Consider the following 7894-nt stretch of genomic DNA (forward strand, 5'->3'; position numbering starts at 1 on the left):
ATAGTTATGTCGCAAAGGCCTATAAAAGTATTATTAAGTAGCAGTTTATTCCGGCGGTTGGATAAAAAAAAATAATTATCGAGGAGATCGCGAATTGTTACTTTAGTCCGTGATTGTACACCGTATAAATATACGGTTGCAGATCAAAAATGGAGCGAGTGTAAAACAACAACTCGAATTATCATGATAGGTATAAATACACAAGCAAGCAGCCGATTTCGTCAGAAAAATAAATACGACATACATACATAATGAATGATTTGATTTCAATAAATAAATCACAATCGTGCTGTGCATTAATTTTTCTACATTCTTGTTTCTACATTGTTAGATTGTTTGTTTAATAATAATGACAGCACGAGCAAATGATTCTCGCTTTAGTAATGCTTGCTGAAATAATACAATCTGTTGAAAGTACCGGGTGTTCCAAAAAGACGGAGAATATCTCAGTCTACTTTGATTGATTTTTCTAGTTACGCGCATACCCAAACTAAAAAAGCCACATAATTTTGAAGACGTATTGGTCGGTTTCCTTCTTTCCAACGAGACCCCATTAATGCAGAAGATGGCGCACGGAAAATACATTTTTTTATCTTTCCGATGACGAATTGAAGAAGAATACCTTCAACTGAGATGCCGTACACATTTATGTGGAACAATTTTACGCCGGTACTGGGGTATGACCTCGTTCTTCGACTTCCTACGTTAGAAGTTCCAAAATCCTCTCCACACACTTCGAGGAACTTTTTTTGTTTTGCGGGAAATTCAAAATCCTCAGCTTTTGTGGGACCCCCGGTATTACGCCATATGCGTTCCACGGTGGAAACACCACAATTTTACCATAAAGCAGTCACTTGTCAGCAACTACGTGTTTGACACATGCTCATGATTTTATTGTAGATAAAAATAAAGAATCTATTTTTGAAAGTAAGTTAATTAGAGATTTACATTATTAAATTTTACAGTTATACATTGTATTGATCGTTTCGTCAATGAACGTGCGTTGCTTTCGTAACTATACCGTAACGTAATCGTTACCTATTGTCCTTTGTATTACCATTAGCATAAAATGATTTTTTAATGCTTCTGAATTGTTAATTTTATTCCAATGCGTACGTACACTACATTCATGCTTCATTCTTAATAGAAATTAAAAGGAGAGAAGGGGCATTTAATTAAGTGGAAACAACGAACTTCCAGTTGTTTAACACGTAGTTCGATTTAGTCCTGAACTATTTTTATTCTTCACCTACGCGCACCTTTCGGTTTTCATGTCGAATACATTCTCGTATTACAGTTTGCCAGGTAATTGGAGTTATCATATGTCAAATCTTCCCACTTAATGAAATTATAACATCAACAACGCCTGGATGAAAGCTAATAAACTTCGCAGTACCCCCAAATTTCTTATCTTGAATAAACAATACCTAAAGGAAATTAATATTCGCCTCGTAGAACGTCAAACAAAATATCTACTAAAACTATAGTTATTTACATAAAAGTCAGGAAAATGATACAGGTAATAACATTTTACTGACGAGTTTTGTATTAAATTTTATCCGAAATCGTCTTTTAATATAAAATTTAAATTTTTATATAGAACTTTTAATTAATGTCAATCAGTGATGACATGAGTCATTATAGACATTTGGAAATGTCAAAAACGCGGCCGGTAAAGTGACAGGTGCGACCAATAAAGTGACAGGTGCGGCCAGTAAAGTGACAAGCGGCAGGAAACGTAGTCTGCTCTGGCTCTGTCATGGAAACTAAAATTTCCTGACAGAAAGTAGGTAGTAGAAATGAAGCTTAAGGACGATTTTGGGTAAAAGTATAGTAAATGGCTCAAAAAGGAAGTGCTTTTTGCGATTTCCTCCTTGTTGCCTTTATGTATGCTTGGTTATGAACCTACCCTTAATTTTCAGACTGATTTCAATTAAGAACATCACGAATGCATTAATGATAATGAGTGGCCAGTATTCGAAAATCGAAGCGACATTTGTATTGATTACATACCTAATTAGATAAATGATCAGATTCTGTTAAATGAACCATTGTTAATTTTCGACATACCAACTTACTGACATACACAAGATTTTGTCCCATTTACTGGTCTACAATCAATTTTTGGAACAAATGAAAGAGATCTTGGATATCTAGATTAGTGTTATTGATGTATAACGGTACTAACATGTTACTTGTTACGTCACCGAAAAGAGAAAAAGATATTGCTATTTAAAAAAGTTCAATTTCAAGTTTTCTAAATATTGAATCACAAATTTCTCATTTTTTTGGTATATCAACTATACGCATATTTTATGTTATGGTACAGCAAATTGATTGCTCTTTTCAAATATTTTAAAAAACATTGCATTTGAAAAACAAAAGTTCCATCGAATCGATAAGCTTCAATATGCGATCATATAGATAGTAATGCCACATATAAAATTTTTGACGAATTGTTTGTATCTCGTCAATTAAAGGAGATTGAGATGACCCTCTTATCTGGAACGCACTGTATACTTTAATCACTCTTAATTTCGAGTTCTAATGGAATGCGAAATGTGCCAATCCTAAAGAAGCAATGCATATCCCTTGCGGATTGCAACAAACTTACTATGGTGAAATATCTATCGTAGCTCCAATGCAAGAGAGTAATCAAAGAAAGTGTTTTGTATTCAGTTATTCCGCACGTGGGGGAGTTACTATACGTTTTTATAGTTTGTTTTTAAAAACGTAAAGTAAGCAACTAAGCATGTAGGTGTGGGAGAATGCTATTGATGCTGAAACTAATAATCGCTGCAGTCAGCCAATAGGTCCGTCCATTTTGAAACCTTACGTGAACGTGACAGGCCATTAACTGATATTAGCTTCAAATTAATTACTGCCGTAGTACCTATAGCTTTCGGGCACCTCCTTCCAGTTCTTTAATTTACCAAGAACACTTTCTTGCAAGCGCGCCCGCAGGTAGATTGTTTTGATACCCCGAACTAATTACTCGATCACGAACGGTACCTACCATTGTGTCGTTATGAACGAAACCTCTTAAAATGTATGAGAACAAGGGCCATTATGACGTCGCTCTAAGCAACGGGCGGAATATCGACGTGACGTCGGACTGCTCAATATTACCAGGCATCGGTGTGTATTTCTCGGCACGGCATGGAATATGCGGGTTGTCAATAATACCAATGTCGGTCACTGAAGACTAGCGTGAGCAATCGAACTCGACACTTCCTCTCTATACCTTCACTTTTTTGCCATCTTAATAATATACGTCCCCCACTTGAATTTTTACTTCCACACGACATCGTTATTCCTTGTTGTGTTCAATCACATGGAATATTAATGATCCACGAACAGTTTGGCAGATTTCGAAAGCAATACGAGTACTTACTTATTAATTGAATGAAAGTGAAAATAATTACAATTTTCCACTATGGAGATAAGCGAATCCGTAAAGGAATAATAAGAGCAGGAGGTTTCTCTTACAGTAATTTAACGAACAGACTGATGTTTCATAATAGTGATTCTTGGTCTCACTCACTACTCCTTAAATTCTAATGTCATGACAGATCAATTTCATTCCATCTTTAAATTTGATTGCGTAGTTTCTATGTTGAAGCTACGTTTCTTCTTTATGTCGTTATAGTTTCCAAAATTATACACTGTGTCGGAGATAAGGAGGGCCACTATCACTGGGCATTTTAGAAATGGTGGATACAAATCTGGTTAAATGGGAGAAAAGTTGTGCAATCGAAGGTCTAAGAAGATAGCGTTTAGAAATTCCCGAAAAATTGTTTGGTTTTTGAAATATTTTGAAAATTTCGAATTTTTCGATTTCACGAGCTATTTTTGCGGGCGTTAATATTTAACCTAGAGCAAAACCAATCACATCTCTCCACAGGAACTTTGATTTGCTCCTTAAGGTGGCGTTGTTAAATTTTTAATCCGGTGTTTCGCGTTTGCGGAACCATCATCAACTCCAAGTACTCCTTAAGTATACATTTAAATTCTTTTAAATGGTACCTTTTATTTAGTCCGGCAAAGGATTTTAAGTGAGTTTCTTTTATTCATTTCGTCAACCGGAACCTTGTGGCACGCAGTTGACTTTTAGATTCGTTATCATTAAATTAACTTTTTGATGTATCTTAATTAGTACCTCAAGAATGTACATGGATGGCAGTGTAAAAAGTGTAACACCACTCCGCTCTCCCAGTATCATAGGCATATTCAGCGCATACTTTCGGGAAGAAAAGGGGTACTGATTTTTCCGCCAATGTGCACATAAGAAAACTCAAGGTTATGTGTGGCAGTAAAAATTAAGTTCATGCAGTCAGCATATCCCGATAGTATTAGAAAAGGGGTTACAGGGATAAAGGTGTGGAGGGAATTAAGAGCGAGCCTCTTATGGAAAATATCTCTTTTGAAGCCGTCTGTGATGGAATTTTGCGAAAATATAAGAAAGATGAAATAACCCATAACGAACCTTGCAGTGGCACCCACTAACCAACCAAACCCTATTAAGACTCCAAAAAAGGGGACTTAAAATTGAATCAATTACCAAAAGGAAGGACTCAAGCCCCAGACCGACGAATACCAATTTTATGTTGGTGGGCTACAAATCAATCGTTAAATAAATTTCTTTTCTGAGTAAAAAAGAAGCAACGCAAATTTTGGGACTTGATGACTATAATTTAATTACAATTCTCGCCCAGAATGATTACAGTCACATAACATATAATATGAAAAACAATATTCATTTCGTTAATAATAACCCATATATATTGATTGGAAAATATACTCCGAGATGGCGACAGCGAACATTCATTTTATTTATATAGTAAGAAGTACATTAGTCAAATGGTACTTACATTCATGTGGATGAAAAGCAAATTGGTTTCGTATTTGTTGTTCTTTTCTTTCTAGTGCATTATCCTAATTCCTATTCATGAATACACGTAGATTGCATCAAATGCACTATAGAATTTCACTGTTCTTATTTGATTTACTGTGAACTTTTATGCTTCTTTGGCACCTGTATTTCTTGTCTCGGTTAAACTTGTCCCTCAAAAGGAGAGGAGCCCAAGAATCAGTGCAATTGAAATGCCGATCAAAAGTCGAGCTTGCAAATCTACATTTAATTAGCTCCGAGGCCCGAGGGGAAAAAGGGTTCCTCCTGAAAAGTGAAAATGAAATAATATTCTAGCGAAAATGTAAAAAGCGGCCTTGCCATGTATGAAATACTTATTTGTCCACTGCACCGTATAGAATACGAGCCACCTGAGAAGTAACATTGAAATTCAAATCGCATCCCCCTTGTATGTTCTATTAAGGTTTGATATTAAAAACCAAATATTAATTCACAGCAATTACGTAAAAGACCCTACATTCTCAGAGCAATTGTCAGCTGTTAATAATGTGTGCGTGAGATGGGCGCATTTAGCTTTTTTGATTTTGATATTATACGATCCCTGGTCTGAATGGAAAACGCCATGTAATTTCGTTTATTTTTTGCCTAGTTTGCCGGTTTTCAACCGATAGATCATTATCTCGCCTCACGTTACATAATAATATTCGTGCACTTCTCACTTCACGATGCGTGAGTTCTGTTAATAACACAATGAAACTTGGCTTATTTTGTTGTTTGCTTACCGTTATTTAAACGAACAATTGAACGTCTGTTCATGGTCAAAAGTAATGTGAAATTGATGTTAGTGTTATATAGCGAGACACGGTCATGGAAAAAAAGGAATTATTTACATTTACATTAGTCATTATCCGTTAGAATATTTTTTTAATACGCTCAACCGATGGGATGGGACTCTCTAAAATTGTTCATTGCGTAATAGTCGCAAATAGCACTTTTGATATTTGGGTTCAACCGCAAAACGACGTGATCCGGTGATAGAGATGATTGCATTCATTTACAAGTCATCACCCTTGTATTTTTTTCAATTTGAAAGTATAATTTGGTGATTTATTCTTGTTTTCTTTTCTTGCAGGTAAGCGGGTCCTACGTAGTGATGAGAATATTATGTCGCTTTTGACGCAAAAGAAACTTGATCGTGACGCCAAAGGTAAGGGTTTCAGTAAAAAAAGGCAAATTTAAATTTGGAACATTGGCGTTTGAAAGTGTAAGTGAAAGATACAATAATCTACTTTATGCTTCATAAATTATGATAATTAGTGGTCATCAGAAATGGCGGTGGCCTTTCATGTTAGACACTAACATCCTGGTCAGCGAAATAGATGGGACTAAACCTTTAGGCTTTAATAAATTCATTTATTGAAATTATACTAATCCAGTAGCTGTAATCAAAATTCCTGTGGGTACGTGTAGAGGTTCGTCTAAAAACAGGTTTACGAATAATTTTTTAAATAATTTGTGCTCTTTCAGCTCTTCCATTTAAGATATAGTCCTCGCATGTTATTTCTGCTTGAAGTTATTCGCTTTCGTATGCATCTTAAAGAAACTTTTGCGCCATTACTAACTTTTCCTGATTTCGGAAAGTCATTTTGGATTTGGGATTAGCTTGTTTTCTATTCTTTTATTTTTGTATCCACCTCTTGTCCTCTATCGTCCTTTGGAGTTTACCATCTACCAGGATGGACGGTTTGTTTCGTGCCATGATGAATTTGTAACATTCAGCAATAAATTTCCCATATTTTTTACCATATTTATTAGTTAAACGTAATGGGGACGGAACGAAGTAGATTAATTTTTTTTCAATGATCCGATTTAAGACTGAATCAATCATAATCGTGGTGTGGTGGACAAGTCCAATTTACACACTTTTTCACTTCACACTTCTTAGCGTAAAGAAGATATTGTTTGGAGATAAAAGATTGGATCAATGTTTTCTGACTTTGGTCGTGGAAATGGGAAAGGGAGCCTAAAATCCTATTCTAATTATTTGTTTAAACTTTATTTAAATCGAAAATTACAGAAAACATTTCTTGATATAGAAGCGCATTTTAAATATTTTAATAAATATCTGATCCTTTTACCATAAGGGGCATGGATATAAAATACTTTCGAGTCGTTTCTTCTATTTCTTTTGCAGCCCGTGTGAAACCCTCAACATTTCTTGGTTACACTAAAATTATTAAATCTCAAAAATGCCACATTTCCAACGGAGGTGTAAGAAAAGATTCTGATAACCAACTTCGTTATTTGGTGATATTTTGAATATAAAATAAAAAATCAAAATTTCTTTAGAACTCGTTAGAAACGCGTACTGTTAGATAAATAACATCTGTAAAAATAACGATAGGGCACCAGAAAATCCTGAAATAATGCGGGACACAAGTCCATTTTTACATTTACATCACACGTAGGTCGTCGTGAACACAAATAAACAAAGAAAGCCTTAAAATAATTTACACTTTTCTTTTAAGAATCCATTTAATCTGGTCGAAAGAACGGTCTTACGGTATTCAGGCTCAGACTGATTGTGATGATGATGATGTTGATTGATTATCCTGTACGACTCATCTCACTTAATAGGTTGATCGGATTTGTCTGTTGGTCAAACCGGATTATAGAAAATAAAGTTCTATAGTTTTCCTAAAGTACGTAGGTACATATTACAAAACATAACAGATCAGTGTAATTTTTGAACAGAATCATAATTTGGAAAAGTTGAAGTGACACATCTGCGTTTTAACTTCCGCCCGATTATTCAAAATTTACAATAACGTAACAATCACTTATATTATATTAGGCCACTCTTAATTACAATAAAAAATGTGTTCTAGTGAGGGTGCTGTTTTAAAATCAAAATCAAGGTTTCTTGGGGCACCATCCATCCCAGTTTTATTCCGAGCTCGGGTCTAAGAACCAAGTCGAGTTTGCAGATAAAGTTTGGTTTACTGTTGAACCAGATCAATCAAT

This window comes from Photinus pyralis, unplaced genomic scaffold (genome assembly GCF_008802855.1).
Source record: "Photinus pyralis isolate 1611_PpyrPB1 unplaced genomic scaffold, Ppyr1.3 Ppyr1.4_LG5, whole genome shotgun sequence".
NCBI lineage: Eukaryota > Metazoa > Arthropoda > Insecta > Coleoptera > Lampyridae > Photinus > Photinus pyralis.